General features: G+C 39.3%; 1 long non-coding RNA gene across 1 annotated transcript; it reads left to right on the top strand.

The window, feature by feature from the left end:
- Positions 1-15,331: 15,331 nt before the first annotated feature.
- Positions 15,332-15,731, top strand: LOC144988950 (uncharacterized). The gene is made up of 2 exons (XR_013653054.1): positions 15,332-15,532; positions 15,677-15,731. It is a non-coding gene; the product is annotated as an uncharacterized LOC144988950 (long non-coding RNA).
- Positions 15,732-17,709: the final 1,978 nt, after the last annotated feature.

The following is a 17,709-nucleotide window of genomic DNA, read 5'->3' on the forward strand; positions in this document are numbered from 1 at the left end:
AATAAAAAAACTTTAAGTTTAACTCACAAGTTGTTCATGTCTGGCCAGGGCATCCAGAGGAAATCTTCTGAGATGTCTGCTTCTCCTTGCCGCCCTGTGATGCTGCATATCTGCTCGTTTTTGGTTTGATCCAATGAAAAACGGTTGAATTATTGCCAGGAAGACGGACAAATTCATATATAAAGCTATTTTCAGTAACGTAGAAGATAAAACTACAGAAAAAAAATGCCTCCTCGCAAGAGCCCGTAAATCGTTCAGCGGCACAAAAATAAATATTGCCATGGACTAATGACTTGAGGGTTTATTTATCAACTAATACATAAAAGCTACATCAATGTGTTTGTAATGTTATTATTTATAAATCAGCCACGTTTTCCATGATCAGAACACAGCAGATTCATAAATAGTCTTCATAAAATGTTTATATTATATTTGACAAATGGGTGGCATTCTCGGCGTTAAATAGAAGTAGTTCCTCTCCAGACCAGGTGGTGGCGGTAATGCGCCACTTTGTTTTCGTGCCGAGCGCCATTTGAAAACACCCGAAAGAGAAAACTAGTGAGCACGGGTGTCCGAATTGCTTAGAAAATTCAGAGAACTATATAGAGAACTATATAGTGCCGCACTATATAGGGTTTTAGTAGTTAGGGGTTAGGGCGGTAATTCGGACACAGCCTTAAATACATAGAAGGTAACAAGACACAGGTGGAAACACTCCGGACTGATGGGGAAAGGTAAAACTTGAAACAACAACAAAACAGGAAATGCTACAAAATAAAACAGGAAGTAACTCAAACAACTAGAACATAAAGGCAAAGAACCTAAAACCGTGACAGATACACAGACTTTTGCATCCTTACCTTTGCGTGTTTCTTGTTTATTGAGGCCATAAAATGTTGCAATGTGCAGTACATGTTTGGATCTATGTTTTCTTGGATTACAAAAGTTAACTATAACTTAAGCTGGGCTTTTCAAACCTCAAAAGTGATTGGCCGGCATCACAGGCTTGCGTCAATATATGTGTTTACATTTAAAAATTAAATTCTCACTAGATATGCTCAGACAGGGTCATTAGAAACCTGACGGATGCACTCATGTTCTTCCAGTCACTCATACTGTTAATATAAAGGTGTCCTTTGCAAAAGCATAGCAGTCCTTAGACAGGAATAAAATAATAATGATTGACAGATTCAGAGTGTGTGATATATGCATGTAATTGGGCTGACATATTGAAATTAATTTCATATGCACAAGTGTCACAAATGCGGTCTGTAACACAACAATTCTGTGTCTTCATCAGTAACATTAATAGAATATAGAAATATATATATATATATATATATATATATATATATATATATATATATATATATATATATATATATATATATATATATATATATATATATAGAAACAGTCTTCAATAAATGGTTAGAAGATGTAATCAAAACAGGTCTAATTCACTGAAAGCATGGGGATTAATTAGCACAGACAGGACTTGGACAGTTATATTCTAGCAAACTCCTTTGACTGTACATTGCCTTTTCATCTAGCAATGTAGCGACTTAACACAAGCTTTTAAATCTTCAGCACTTTGTCATCTGGTACTTTCTCCATCATTGAGACAGCTATGAGCTGTGGGCTTTCTGTATGGGATTATCCCACATGCTCTCTGGCGTGTGGGCTGCTGGGAACAGTCTTGTTTGTGTGCTCTATAACTACATCTGCTTTCACCAGCACAACAGGCCATGGTGGCATGACAGATATCTGCCAACAGACCATGCTTTACAATTACATCTACTGTACATTCTGTCACAGTGTTTTCAAACAGGCAGGAATACTTGAGGCAGTTTATAAAAGGATGGTAAACTCGATTTAGGAATGTGGACCCCAAAGATAGAATCAAAGATGAAAACAAAATTTATTATAAAATAAAGCATTCACAGTGTTCAGGGTATAGATGATTGATAAAACACAGATGTCTAGGCCTCAGGTGTATGAATGTAAAGGAGGTCTGACAGCGTCTGAGCAATTGCTCCCCAACCTGCTCTTGGTCAGTTGCATCAGGGCTCTTTTTTGCCCCGTGGCTTGCATAGTGACCTGATAAACTGCTATTTATTGTTTTACAACTGGTCTTTTTGGCTACTGCAGTTCTATATTTTATGATTGTGGGGTTGTGCATGGACTCAGAGGCTTTGGACTATGGATGATGGACCCTACCCTTGTGGCTTACCGTCAGTGTAGCTAGAAGCTCTGCTGAGCATTGACCTTGGTGATGTTCACTAGCTAATACTTGTGCTTTGGCCCTTAGAGTGCCTCTTACATATACTGTTAAATTATAGAACTCTACCTCAGTTTTCACACATACAGTGCTGCATTTGTCCTCCTAGCTGTCATGTTTCAGTGTGACTCACATTGGTATAATTAGTCATTAAGCCTTCGTCCAGAATACCCTTACGGGTGGAAACAGGCTGTTTGTGGTCGAAAAATGGGCAAACCTGCATGGGACATGCAGATGACTCACATGAAATAGCAAGGCCAAAGACCGCAAAATGAGCCCACAACAGCTGTTGGACCTCAATAATGACCATAATGTAAGGCAGAGGTGGGCACTGAGGGCCGCATTCCTGCATGTTTTCCAGCATACCCTGCTCTGGCATGTTCTAATTGGATGGACACACCTGAACCAGGTAATCAGCCATGAGTAGGGCAAGACTATCTGGAAATCATGCAGACAAACCGGCCCTCGAGGCCTGGAATTGCCCACTCCTGATGTAAGGCCTCATACAGCATTACCTGTACGTGATAAGTGCATGCAACTTAACCCTTGTGCTATCTTAGGCACTTTAACTTTGGGAGTTGGGTCATCTAGACCCACTAGACAGTGCTCTGAACCTTTTTTCTTCAATGATTTGTGATCTTCACTGGTGTCCATGGATTACATGAAATCTTTCCACCTTTATCCACCTTTGTCATGGTAGGGAGAACACCTCAATGTAAGGGGGGGTCATCTAAAATAGCACAAGGGTTAAATTAGCCTTGTGAGCCTTTGACTTCATGATACACTTTCTTGCATGGGCAGCACGTTCGCGCAGTGGTTAATGCTATTTCCTCACAGCAAAAAAGCCCCTGGTTCAAGACCTGAAACAGAACATCAATGGGGACCTTTCTGTGTGGAGTTTGCATGTTCTTCCCGCATGCGTGGGTTTTCTCTGGGGATTCCGGCTACCTCCCACTGTTCAAAAAACGCTTCATGGGTTAATTGTGTACTCTAAATTGTCCATAGGTGTTAATGTGAGTGTGTGCATGGATGTGTCAAAAACCACCTTATGACCTGTCCAGGTTGTCCCAAGGCGTCGCCCGCAAGTGGCTGGGATAGGCTCCGGCAGCTCTGTGACCCTGAAAGAAGACGAATGAATGAATATACTGTCCACATCCATGATAAGTGTATGTTCCATTTGAGGGGGGCACATGAGTCAAAACAGAACTACAAGACACACACAGGTCACATGCATTCATATGGGGGGTTAACCTGTGAGGGTACTGCAGGTTTTTGGGTTGTCCAGGTCCGCAGAGGGCCATAAACAGGTGCGGTCACATTCTAAAGGGGGTACAGGTGTATCTTCCAGTTCCCTTGTGGCTTGTGCGGCGAATTAAGCGGAAATGATAATGAAATGTGTGAATCTCGTGCGTGTGGTAAGTATATCGTGATGTATTTGTACAAATAATGTAAGTTACACGCACTAAGGACGTATGGATGATGCTGTCGTATCACGTAAACCAAACTCTGGCCATTAGTGAGGTGTGCACACTGGCTTTTTACTGCCCATGCGCAACTGCTTTACAAGTTTATGTAATGTACGTCTATGTATGTTCCTGCCACACATACTGCACTCTGATTGGCTAATTTTCTTATTTCTAACAGCCAAGTTGCCCGGACAACCCAAAAACCTACAGCACTCTTATGGGGTGCATGGGACTAAGGTCTAAAGGGCCTATACCATGCAAAATCAATTTTGTGAGCTTTAAATGTATTATAATGTTCATTCCTCACAAAAAGAAAACCCCAAAGTGGTATTTTGATCCATTCACGCATTTCTGAGTATTTCTCTGAAAACCTGCGCTGAGAGTCCCAGCCCCTCCTGACACCCTGCCAGCACGCCCTAGGCTAAAACACAACCACTTTTTCAGCTCACCTAGCAAAGTTTGGCAAAATGTTTTCCATTTATATGCACAATATGCACATCCATCAATGCAAAAGTTCGGACGTTTATTTTCGTGGACAAACTGCAGACACGCTGCTGAGGCCGGCTCTAGGTTAACGCCATAAATGTGCGGCACCCACAGGGAGCGAAATGTGGTGCCCTGGAGATGGTCGTCGTGCTTCCGGGTTGGAAAAGAGCTCAGGAAAAGCTAATATTTAGTAAAAAATGTGTTCTTTAGTGTACCGAAATACTCTGAAAGGTTTAAGAATAGCATGGTATATAGGCCCTTTAAGTCACTATAAAGCTCAATAGAGTGATCCGTCAAAGAGGGTTTGCATAAACTCTTATGTGCAAGAAAACAAAAATCAGCACAAGCTTAAAATGTACATATATTTGATTAATATTGGCCATGGTTCTCGCCATTACTACAGATGCAACCCAAAAAGATGCAGACACATCATAAGTTCAATACTCCATCTTCAGCCTGCTTCCCTCATCCCTTATCCATTACATATATTGATTGGGGGATATTAACCAGCAGTGCTCCGAGCTGCATAAAGCTCAATCTCACAATATACAGAGTAATACAAGATAGCTTTAGCAGCACCTTGAATTATTCAGCAACCCCATCCATCTTTAAGCTGTTATTTATCTTACAAGTAAACAGACATAAGGTGCTTTTTGCCCCGAATTTAAGTAGTTCAGATTCTGCTTGGTGCTGCTAACTGCTAACTAACAGCCCGTCACAAACAGATCAATGCTGCCATAACCTGTCTGCTTGAAGTCTTTACATTTAACTATGAGCTCCTCAGCATACCAGAGGATTACAGACACAAAAAAAATCAATGGAATTAATATTCTTTTTCATCTTTGGATCCAATAGAAAGACTGGGGTGTCTTCAAAGAAGTGCTCATAAGCTACAACTAAAGTGATCTGATGTAATCTTTGGAAGGACACAGTAAATTCTCCACATACATGTGAAAAGCTGAGAGTCAAAAGCCTAAAGTTAGATTGCTGAAAGTGAACCTGGAACATCATGCCCCTTTTGGTCACAGTGGTCCTTTTAACTTCCTCTTTTTTGACTATTTTGCAAGGTAAAGACAAATCAATGAAAAATTCTGTGACTTTGACCTTTGACGCTGTAAATGATTCAACTTTTGAAGCTTTATAAAAAAAATGGCTTTTTGATACACTGGGCCCTTTTTAGCAATCCCGCACTTTGTCATGGGAAATCACCTACACATCCTGCATCATCACATCTAAAGTCACATCAGTGTTCTTTCAATCTTTGAAGGACCTGAGGGGCTGTTTTTATTCTCCTCACATGAAGTTCAACCTTGTCTTTGCTGGCGCTGCTGCTGCTGCAGCAGGAAAGTGGCCTTGGCAACTCCATTCATGTTAGTTGGTATTCCAGGCATCCTGTGTATGGATCAACTTTGTTCTCGAACTTCTCCTCTGCAGTGGCAACAGAGGTTTTAACGCCAGCAAGTTGAAAAGGAAGTGACAAGATCTTCCTAGTGAGTCTTTATGGAGTCCTTCTGAAAAACAAAGTCAATAAGACTTGCAGGTTCAAGCCATGGATATTGATTATCTGTCTCTGACTATGAGGCAAAAAAGGTAATGCAGTGGAGATGAAGAGAACGTGAAGTGTGAGTGAGAAACACGGGATATTAAAAATGTTGTGGAATGAGAGAGAAGACAGAGGAAGAGTGGAAATGATTTGATGCGTGATGAATCTTCTGACATCTGTTTCATGCAGATAATTGAGGGGGGGGGGGGGGTGATTCATGTTGTCTTTATATGATTGTGGAAGAACTAAAGAGGAGGGTCGGCTGCAGCAAAATCACAAAAGGTTTGGAAAAAGCCCTAAAAATAACAACACCAGTAATTAACTTCCTCCTTATGTGTCTATTACCAACTAATTTAAATCTCTGAAATGTGAGATTTGCAGCTTTGAAATTTGAGATAGAGAACTGTACCGGGACAAAGAGGGTTAGCAATTTACCTTAAACATACATGCATTTGTTGTGAGACTGTGTTATAGTGCAAGCATTAAAGACCCACTCCTATAAAAAAGGTGTTTTAAACATGCATACTTTCTTTGTTTAATCATTGGGAATCTATAACAAACTACTGCAGCTCTTTAGAAACTAAGTCACCGTTTTTTGGTTTTAAATAAAACGGCATAATTATAATTAAAAGACCACTGAGAATGCTTTGAAAACAGATCCAAAGATGAATAGAGTGGGACTTTAGAGAGTAAAAAGATACTGGACATTTTGAGGAGATAGAAAACATGTAAATGCTGGTGATGTTACAGCTGAAAAGGTCAGAACAGTATGTTTTTTTTTTGGTTTTTTTTTTAGGATATGTGGCAGGTGAAAGACAAGGCATGAATGAAAGATGTTAGCTAATTGTTAGGAGGACCTTGTCTGGGAGATCTTGTCCTTCAAGCAGTATGCATCCAAACACAGTACTCTGCACTGCAGATAGAAGCTAATGCTTTGATTTCTGACTAGTTACGCAATCTTTTTTCCTAATAAAAAAAGACGTTAAGTTCGGTGACGATTCAAAAACCTGACTTAAGGACTTCAAAAATGGAGCGAGAACAAATGCTTCTGTTCTTGTGGGGTACCAACATGCCTAAAAACAAATGTAAAACCCAACCATCTAACATCTCCCAACACTTGACCAAACAGCAGCACAGTTGCCGTATTTTCTTCCCACCCCAATCATCTATTGATCTATTTTAAAAGCTGCAGGCTTTTTCTTTCACAGCTCTATTCCATGAAAGACTGGTGTCATAATATTCCAGCGGGGCACGAACCACAATTATTAATTTCTCCCACATGATCAATTTTCAAACGGTTGGCGCTTCCATTAAATAAAAAGGACGCCATCTATACGTCACTGCCCAATCCGAGTCCTTTTTTGGTCAAAGTTAAACCTGGTTTAACTTTCAATTAGTGTCCATTGAACGCATGTTTTGTACAAAGAGCCTGAAAAATTGTCTTAAAATCTGCATAGCTGGATGTGAACGCAAGAGTTTTGAACATGGAAGTCAGAAACACGCATACATGTGTATTTACATAGACTTTCATTACAAGTGATTGCTTGACTGCGATTCCTGAGGGTGGTGTGAACGGAGCTTAAAAATTAAGCTCTATTTCAAACTTCATTTTTTCATCTGCTCCTGATTTACAGTGCTTTGAATGAAGAAATCCTCAGAAAAACAATTTTAAGCTTAATTTTTAAATATATGTCCTTTATTATCAGAAAAATACCACAAGAACATGTTCAAAACACCCAAAGCACCATTTTCAGCAGAGTGGGTCTTTAAGAAGTCTAACTTAAAATGTTCTAGAGAATTTAAACCAGTAAAAGATGCTGCTGTCTGTCTGACACTTTCTGATTGACGGGTGATCTGACAAAGTGCAGCACCGAGATATGACAGCAGTGAGAGCTCGGCACACAAGTGGTCTGCCCTGAACAACAATGCATTGTGCCATTTCCTGTGAAAGTCAAACATTGAGCACAAAAGCAGCTCTCTAGCTCTGCAGGCTTTCATGTGCTACCTTTGCAGCACATAAAAATCGAGCTTAATGTCTGTTTGAAATTCTGAGGTCTGCGAAAATAGAGAAAAATAGACATGTATATATTTCAAATATGTTAAATCTAAAGTAAAGCACAACTGTGTTTTTCCATAAAAGGAAATCTGGGGATCATATACACATATGTTTCGGTTACAAAGTGGTAATGCCACAATCATCTGACATATTACTACAGTAAATTTTAGCCCTTTATCAAACTGACAATAAGCCACAAAAGCCATCTTCCTTTCTCCAACTCTAAATGTGTTACTTATAAATTATAATAGCCATCTTTTGTTGGGTATTTGGCTAGATTCACATGACCACAAGAGCTCTTTGTTTCCCCGTAGTGGCTGTAACTCTCAGTCAGGACATCCTTCCCAAAACAGCTGTGATATCATAACTCAGATTAAACAACAAGATTGGAGATGATGTGCAAGCCCAGACATGGCCTCAATCCACCAAAAAGTCTTAGAGGTCTCTGATTAAAAAGCACACTTCTGCTGATCCTTGGATGTGTGGCAAAAGGCAACCATGAGGGTGTGAAATTGGAGTCACATCAGAAGGTGAAGTGAAATGGACAGAAACAACGTCTGTGATGTCCTGGTGGCCCTGGTTTCCTCCCTGTGAGCTGTTCATTGGGATTAAGAAGTGACCAAAACAAGCAACAGCAAATTTGACTTAAACTAACAGCCTCAACATTTCTGTGACCAAAGAACGATTTTTTAATTAAATATTTTTTTATTTTTTATTATTAAATATTTTCCTGAGCTCTTTTTCCAACCCGGAAGTAAGACGACTCAATCTCTAAGGCACAACCTTTCAATCGATTTCATGACGTCAGCTGAGGGTCGGCAGTGTGTCTGCGTTCCCCCCATGAAAACAAACAACATCTATGCAAAGATGCATGTGCATATGGTGCACATAAAAGGAAAGCGTGTTTGACAATCACCGCTAGCTCTGCTGAGGAAGTGGGTGTGTCTGTTAGGCTGGGGGAGGTGCTGGCAGCGCAGACTCTTCCTGGAAGGGGCTGTTCTCACTTGTCTACGTCATTTCGTGAGAACCTGCTTGTTTTTGTGGGTTGGGAGGGGCTGGTGCTCAGAGCGCAGGTTTGCATGGACAGATCAAACTACCGCTTTGGGGTTTTTATTTCGTGAGTAATAAACAATATAAAACACTTAAAAGCTAAAAAAAAAAGATTTCACATTAAATAGGTCCCTTAAAGTTGTTTATGTGAATCAGTATGAAGAAAATATTGAAGCATCATTTACAGATTTGGAAAGCTCCATACTGTAGTTCCTTTTAGACATTCACTTTAGTCTCTGTTGTCTTTATATCTCTGCTCCTGTGAGACTTGACCTTTCTCAACAATTTTTGTAATACAACCTGGATTTATATTTTATGGAAAAACCAATATTTCCCCCCACTTCACTAATACTTGGCATTGCTTAGAAAAGGCTTTAGCCTGCAGTACAATTTCTTCTTACTTCATAAAGAGAAGTGGTTGGGGAAAGCCTTGGAGGATGAAAAACACTCAATACAGTCTGATCTGGGGGTTCTGCGCTGTGGGGATCATAAACAGACAAGCACAGAGGCTCGTACTAAAGATTTGTTTTTTTTTTTCTTTTGCTGGTTGCACTCCATCACCACTGCTTCAAGTGCAAGTGGCTCAGTGGGTGGATTTGTGTAAACAGTCAACCTCAATCACGCAGTGTTCATGTGAAAAATTCATCCAATCAAAATTCCTCAAGAGAAGCTAAGCCATTGATCGTTCCAAGTAGTTCCCTTTGACAAGCACTGTTGTTCTTGTGTCAGGAACCAGTTCTGAAAAAAACTGAAGTTCAAATCATTCATTATTTTCACATAACCCATTGTTGATGCTCGGCCTACAAAATATTGAAAACAGGCCCAAACAGACTTACAAATATTCTTTTAAATCATTGTAAGCAGCTTCTGTGACTGTTTTGCTCTGATAAGAGACCAAAGATTTCATTCGGGGGTTTTGCTGAGAAAGCGCCAGAAAAGGTTTGTGAGTTGGAGAAGCCAGAGCACACACACACACCTCACTTCAGTCATCTTTTGATCTATGGTAAAATCCTTCACAGTAGTCTTTTAATTATGCAGGTTTTTTTGGGCAAAATTTAAAAACCTGTGTAGTCTTCTAGGACATAGTTTCTGCAGAATAACAGGAGTCCAGTAGAATTTCCCATCGCGCTGAGTTTTGGGCGGGGTCATTGGTGTGAAATAAGCCTGCCCCCACTTCACTTCCCGGCATCCATCTGGGTACACACTCTCCCTGTAGTTTACAGTCCCTTTACTTACAGGTGCTACATAAATGGCGAGCATTGGAACCCCATTGGAACTATCCAGCCGTACAGTTTTGATCCCGATGCCAGCTCAGACGAAGAAAACAAGTCGTACATGGATCTATTAGTCTGCAAGGGGATGCAACAGAATGTCGCAGAGCAGCTGCTGCCACAAGCTTTTTATAACAGCTTTTTTTTGTCTGCTACAACCATCCACAACCATTTGAATAAGAAATACTCCAAAGCAGTTTTAATCTTAATTTTCTTTATATGTCATCCATTAAAAGATAAATGCCCTAAGAACATGTTAAAAACACAATTTTCATTAGAGTGGGTCTTCAATTATGGCTGTTTAAAACAAGAATCTGATCATAAAGGAAGCTGGTTCATCCTGTATTTGTTGTAAAAGTATGACAAGAAAGGGCAAAAGGGCAGTAATGCAAGGTCACTGCCACGTTCGGGATAAAATATGCCAAGAATGAAAGGTTGGTTATTTTATTTAAACATGTTATCAAAAATGTAATTTTGTCAGGAACTGGTGGTGGAGGACCCAAAGTGCAGAAGACCAAGCTTGGTGACAGGAAATAAAACATTTAATAAACAAACTTAAACATGACAAACCTATGGGGAGAAACAAACCGGAGACAAAAAAGAGCAGATGACCTGACAAGGATGAACAGAAACCAAGACACTTAAATAGGCTGAGGGCAATTAACTTAACTGAAGACAGCTGTGGATCATGAACCAGAAACTGGAGTGACTGACAAGAAGGAAACCAAAAACATGACAAAGAAAACCAAACCACTGAATCCTTACACATTTACATTGCACTTACTGAATGTTTGCCTTTCATCACTACCTGATGAAATTTAACCATTTCTTAAAGTCAAAAGAAAAACAGACTGGACCAACCTAAAAAATCTGAAAAAAAAATTTGCATAGAATAAATCTTTTTAAGTTAACCTAACTCTAGTCAGTATTTTGATCAACTTAATTTTATTTTATAAACACCAAGTATTTTGTATTTTTAAGTAATAACAAATTATTGTATTTAAGCTACTTTATCTTATTTGTTTAAACTTATTTTAAATAAACTTTTACTCAAAAAAGTACACGCAAATTGTTACCTTACTTTTTTCAGTACTATAAACTTCATTATCTAAGTTGAAACAAACACCACTATTATAGTTTTTGCTTCAATTGTTTGTTATAAAAGGAAATAATCTTTTTCAACCAAACACCTTTCTTTGTTCAAATTGTCATAAAATTAAGTTGAGCTATTCCGCCTTATAAATACTTATTTCTCTTTGCTTCTCAAAAATGAAAGATTCCAAACAAAATAAACAGAGATTGGTGGTTACTGCAGCAATATCTAATATCATGCAATATGTACAAACTCAAAGAAATACTGCATTGACACATAAAACCTTACAAATCAACTTAAACTTTTTTTGTTAAACTTACTATTGAAATTAATTAACTGCTTGCTTAGTGGTTTAACATTTTTTCAACAGATAACAGCGTACCTGCTACAAACACATCGACAACCAAAGCTCAGCAGCACAGTGACCTTTTTTTATAGCACAGGTGTCAAATTCCAGGCCTTGAGGGCTGATGTCCTGCTGGTTTTCCAGGTTTCCTTTTTCTACTTCCTGCTAATCACCTGGTCACGCGTGTTAAGCCAATCAGAACCTTGTTTTGCTTCACACCAAACAAGGTGATCAGGAGATCTGGAAAACCAGCAGGACATCAGCCCTCCAGGCCCGAAGTTCAACAACACTATTTTAGAAGAACACTTACATCAGAAGGTAATTTTTTTAAGGATATAATCTTTGGGCTTGGGTCTAGGGCACTGAAGGACTGAATTGTTGGTGTTTTGTTTTTATTACGTTTTTCTGTCTTACTTTTATACATTGAAGTTTAGTTTTATTGCTTAGTGTGTTGTAACCTCTTTTGAACTTTGATCTTCTAATGCCATTTGGAAGACTGGGCAGTAATTCTGTCATGTACCATATATTAACCATCTCTGGGATAGATTCAATCTGTGGGAGACCCTTCAGGTGTCCACTCTCATGTGGAGAACAAAAGCTGAACTTTGACCTATTGCCTGCGATGGAGTTCCTGATGTCCAGAGTAATTTATGGTGGACCGGATGGGGACTTATTCTATCGTAACACCATGCGATGCTTTGAAAACATTCCCCTGAGGAGGCGGACTGGATCCGGGGGGCTGCAATCTTCAACTATAGGCTGGTGAAGACAGACGGGACATTTGTCAGCCAATCCGGGCGTTCCGGGGCGGAGATTTGGCCGCCATGTTGGGTCATGGAGGAGGAGATTGCTTTGGAAGAATCCTTTGTTCTCAGACGGCCGCATGTAATACGAATGTAACTTCTTACGTTTTGCAGGCTTTGGATTTGGGAACCCAGATGATCTGTTTTACTTTGTTCTAGAACTATTGTTAGGGAAATAAACTTCATGTATTTTTATCCGGTCGCATTTTTGGTTGTCTCTCCCGACTTTCTGAGCACGCGTGGAAAAACTGCTAAGCGACAGATTTTTTCCTACAGCATCAAGCTCAAAAAATACTTTCTGAAACACCTTCAAGTTGTTCTTTAGACTTTTTGGTAACTGGTGTACAGGACATACATTAGTCCCAAGAGGAAGGCGCAGGCTCTGGGTAGAGGTTTCCAAGGACTTCTGTTCCATCGTTAACAATTCCTGCACAAACCGGTGTAGTCCCTCTTCCGATGACAATATTCAAGACTTCACCAGTGATGTCATCCTTTCATGAGTTTGAACTATCAGATCTTCCTCCTTATTATCAGCTCCATCAAGCAATGCATGCTTCAAAAGTATCAATATAATAGTTTTGATTAATAAAAATGTTACATTTACTCATAAGGATACAGTTACTGACCCAGAAGGCAGATTTGTAATCATTAATATATCCATTCAGAATAAGGACTTTTGCATAGCCAGCATCTATGGTCCTAATGTTGACGACTCTTCCTTCTTTCACAGATTCTTCACCTCACTCTCAGCTCACTCTGACTCCACAATCATTATAGGAGGAGACGTCAACCTTGTTTTGGACCCTGAACTTGACAGACTCAGCACGGCAGCAAACCAGCGTACACGGCAGTCTGCAAGTATTCTAAAGCAGTACATGAATGATTTGGGTCTCTGCAACGCTTGGCGCTCATGTCATCCAAGCACTAAGGGGTTCACCTTTTTCTCTCCAGTTCATCATTCACACTCTCGTTTAGATTATTTATTAGTCAGTAACTCCCTTTTGAAAGAAATTAAAAGTTCCAACATTCATCCAATTATTATCAGTGACCATGCACCAGTTTCTGTTACTATTTCAAGGGAAGTACCCACACCCTCGGGTTCAACCTGGAGGTTTAATACATCTCTGTTAAAAGACCAGGAATTTATTGAATTCTTTAAAAAAGAGTGGGAAACCTTCTTAGAATTCAACAATACTTCTGAAATATCACCAAGTATTCTTTGGGAAACAGCAAAAGCAGTCATGAGAGGGAAAATCATCTCTTATTCGACGCATAAAAAACGCAAAGAGAAAGCAGATTTATTAGAATTAGAAAATAAAATCAAAACTCTGGAGACTGCTTATGCTGCTTCTGCCCAGGAACACATACTGGGCGACCTGAAAAATTTAAAGATGCAGTTTAATGACATCATCAATAAACAAACACAATTCCAGATACAAAGGCTTCGACTGGAAAGATATGAAAACTCAAATAAATCTGGCAAATTTCTAGCTAATCAGCTTAAAATTAATAAAGAAAAATCAACAATCACTTCGATTATGGACCAAACAGGGAATGTCACCCATGACCCGGTAAAAATTAATAATGCGTTTAAAGACTTTTATCAAAACTTATACACTCCACAGATCAATCCATCAGAACAAAGCATCAACTTATTTCTCAACAATATAAACCTGCCCAAGTTAAACGAAGATCAAATCACAAATTTAGACTCTCCGCTCTCGTTGTCTGAGCTTCATGAAGCTCTGTTACTTATGCCTAACAGCAAAGCACCAGGACCCGACGGCTTTCCTGCAGAGTTTTATAAGGAATTCTGGGAACAACTGGCACCAACGTTTTATAAAACGGTAAAATTTATCAATGAAAGCCAATCTCTACCACCTAACATGAACTCTGCCAACATTATCCTTCTTCTAAAACCAGACAAAGACCCCACGAGTCCTTCAAGCTATCGCCCCATTTCTTTAATTAATGCAGATGTAAAAATTATCTGCAAAGCACTAGCACAGAGAATAGAAAAAGTCACTCCTCACATAATTCACTTTGATCAAACTGGATTCATCAAAGGCAGACACTCGGATGACAATGTCCGCAGACTCGTTAACATAATAGACTTTGCCACCATCAAAAACCAGGAAATGACTATACTATCACTGGATGCTGAAAAAGCCTTTGATAGAGTAAATTGGAAGTTCCTCATTGCTGCCCTCCATAAGTTTGGGTTTGGAGAATCATTCATCAATTGGATCAAAATATTATATCACAACCCCAATGCATCAGTTAGAACTAATAAACAGACTTCCAACAGGTTTTTTCTTGGAAGAGGAACTAGACAGGGTTGCCCACTCTCCCCCTCTCTTTTTGCAATATTTATCGAGCCTCTAGCTGCAGCAATAAGACAGAATGAGAGTATTAAAGGAATTAAAACCAAACACAGCCATCATAAAATTAGTCTCTATGCAGATGACATATTACTGTTTTTAAGTAATATACATTCTGTAAATGAAACGGCAACAATCATTAATGAATTCTCTACTATATCAGACTATTCCATTAATTGGAATAAATCTGTTTTATTACCACTGAACAGTAATGCGGAGCAAGGACTCACAATACCAGTTAAATCAGGCAATATAAAATATCTAGGTATTTATTTTTCCCCCAAAATATCAGAAGTGGTGCAGCTAAACTACACCCCATTACTGAAAAACATACAGGACGATCTAACACGCTGGACCAACCTGCCTTTGTCCCTTATGGGCAAGGTAGCTGTAACTGCCAGCAACGGCATTTGCAAGTTGTTTAAGTTTAAGTTTACATATTAATTTCAGTGATGCATATTTTATGTTCATTTGCTGTTAAACAGTCCTTGTAATTATTATCGGAGTGGTAATAATCACGTTATCAGTTAATGGAACTTTTGAGTTGATTTTTGTTTCCGTCAGGACCGTTATTGTTGTAACACGCTACAGACAGAGCACATGGACTACGGAGAAAGTGTCAGCATTTACGTTATAACAAGAAGAAAGTGTGAAGAGTTTAACTTTATTCCCTTTACATGGAAAAGGACTTGGGTCATTTCAAGAGTTGCTGCAGAAAGGTCTTTTAACCCCCTTTGTGGTATTGCGGCCAACGAGGTATGACAGTTTATGTTAATTAGTTTATTCAATTGAGTTTTTTCTAAGTCTTATATTAGTTTATATCATGTATGTGATGTATATTGACATAATTTGTTCTCTGTGAGAATATTTTCATTTATATTTATTTATATGTTTGTACAGTTCTCACGGCATGTTTGATGGCACCTGTGTGCAATAAACGCCCGTCAACACAGAACGCCTTGTGTCCGTGATGTATCCAGAGGGGAGTTACAGTGAGAACTCGATTCCGCTCGGCGTGAGGTGGAACGTGATGCAAGGAGCCCGCCATTGACGGAGCTGCAAGCAAGTTTCCCGAGGCTGTCTGTACATCAGCATCAAGGCTAAGACGACGCATACACGGAAAATCTTAACAAGCTGCAAGAAGAGTTAAAAAGGGCAGTGCATGACTAATCCAAGAAGAGATGCATTTTAAATTAAGTTAAATGTATAGAAGTGGATTAACTCAGTGCTTGCTTAAAGAAACTCTATAAGTGCTAAATAAGTATTCTGGTGTACAGCATGTGTTTAAGTTGAAGTTATTTTGACTTAGTTCTGTTATTATATTACTTGAACTTTAAAGGAGCAAGCACACAATTAGTTTGGTTAGAGAAAGTGTGTTCTTAAATTATCGTCAAAAGGTTTTAAGTTAATTTGTGCTGCAAAAATTTTGGTTATATTTCTTGTACATTTTTTAACTGAAGAAAAGAAGTAACGTTAGGTATAATTATTTTCTTTCATTATTTTACTACAGTAGTATTCTCAAGCAACTCAAGCTGGTTAATTTAGCTGCATTTTTCTTTAGATAGATTAAGCACACGAAAACATTTCCCATTATGGATGAGTGCGGATCCAACAAGAATGTTATATCAAATGACTCTGAAGTTGAAGTTGAGCCTCAAGCTTCTTCTGAAGCACCACGAAGAAGCCAAAGAACCCGTAAACTTACTGAGAAAGCTCAAGTAATTTATGATGATAAATCAAAGAAACTTAAGGATCGCTTTACTGTCAGTTATGAGAAGTGGAAGGTTGTTGCCAAGGAAGCTAAGAAAATGCTTGATGGTGCTCCCTCACGTGACATCTTACAAGATCTTTTAACCGAGATACAGTCCTTGTCAACAGATGCAAAAAGGGCCTATGAAGAGCTACGACAGTGCACAACTCCAGACAGTGAAACCCGACGTAGAGTGGACACCTGCGATGCTGTATCAAGGAAAATCCTTGGATGTGGACATTCCCATCTTCAAGAGATGGAGGGGAATCCAGACGTTAATAAAGAACAAGTGGACTGGGTGGAGGCTGGCTCTTTGCTCTCATCTGCACTATCCCGGAAAAGCAGTTCGAGCTCACCGAGTCTAAGGTCAGTAAACACCTCAAGCATGGGATCAAAACATTCAAGTGTCTCCTCTGTAAGGAAACAAGAGGCGGCAGCAGAGTTAGCTGCTAACCAAGCTACTCTAAAGGTTTTAGAAGAGATAGATAGTGAAACGCAAGAACTTGAAATGCTTGAAGCACAAGAAAGACAAAGAATTGCATTACAGGAAGCAGAGAATGCTGCGAGACAAAATGCACTAGAAGAAAAGCGCAGACAGAACGCTTAGAGACTGTTAAAAGGATGAAAGCTGCAAAGGCACGCTTACAGGTTTATGAACAAGAAATCAGCTCAGAAGAAGAAATTGAGTCTTTTTATGAATCCAAACCTGTGCAAATCAAATGTGTGACAAGTTTAAGGAAACGGACAGAGCAGCAGGCGGCAGCAACAAACAATATCATCCAAAAGCAACCTAAAAGACCTCCAGAGGACACTACAACAGCTCTCGCTGAAGCAATAGCTGAGTCTATCAATGTGAGCCGTCTACCAGTACCAGAACCTACTGTTTTTGCTGGAGACCCACTAAGATACAACGAGTGGAAAATGTCATTTCAAACGCTGATAGGTAGAAAGAAAATTTCAGTGAATGAAAGAATTTACTACCTCAGCAAGTATGTCGGGGGACCAGCAAGAAAGGCGATTGAGAGTTATTTCCTCTTGAGTACAGATGCTGCCTACCAGACAGCATGGAACATTCTGGAGGAAATATATGGAAGCTCTTTTGTGATTGCTAAAGCTTTCAAGGATAAACTCAGTTCATGGCCAAGAATAGGACCCAAGGACAGTGTAGAATTAAGAGAGTTTT

The sequence above is a fragment of the Oryzias latipes genome, chromosome 22, assembly GCF_053564925.1.
Source record: "Oryzias latipes strain Hd-rR chromosome 22, Olatipes_Hd-rR_3.1".
Lineage (NCBI taxonomy): Eukaryota > Metazoa > Chordata > Actinopteri > Beloniformes > Adrianichthyidae > Oryzias > Oryzias latipes.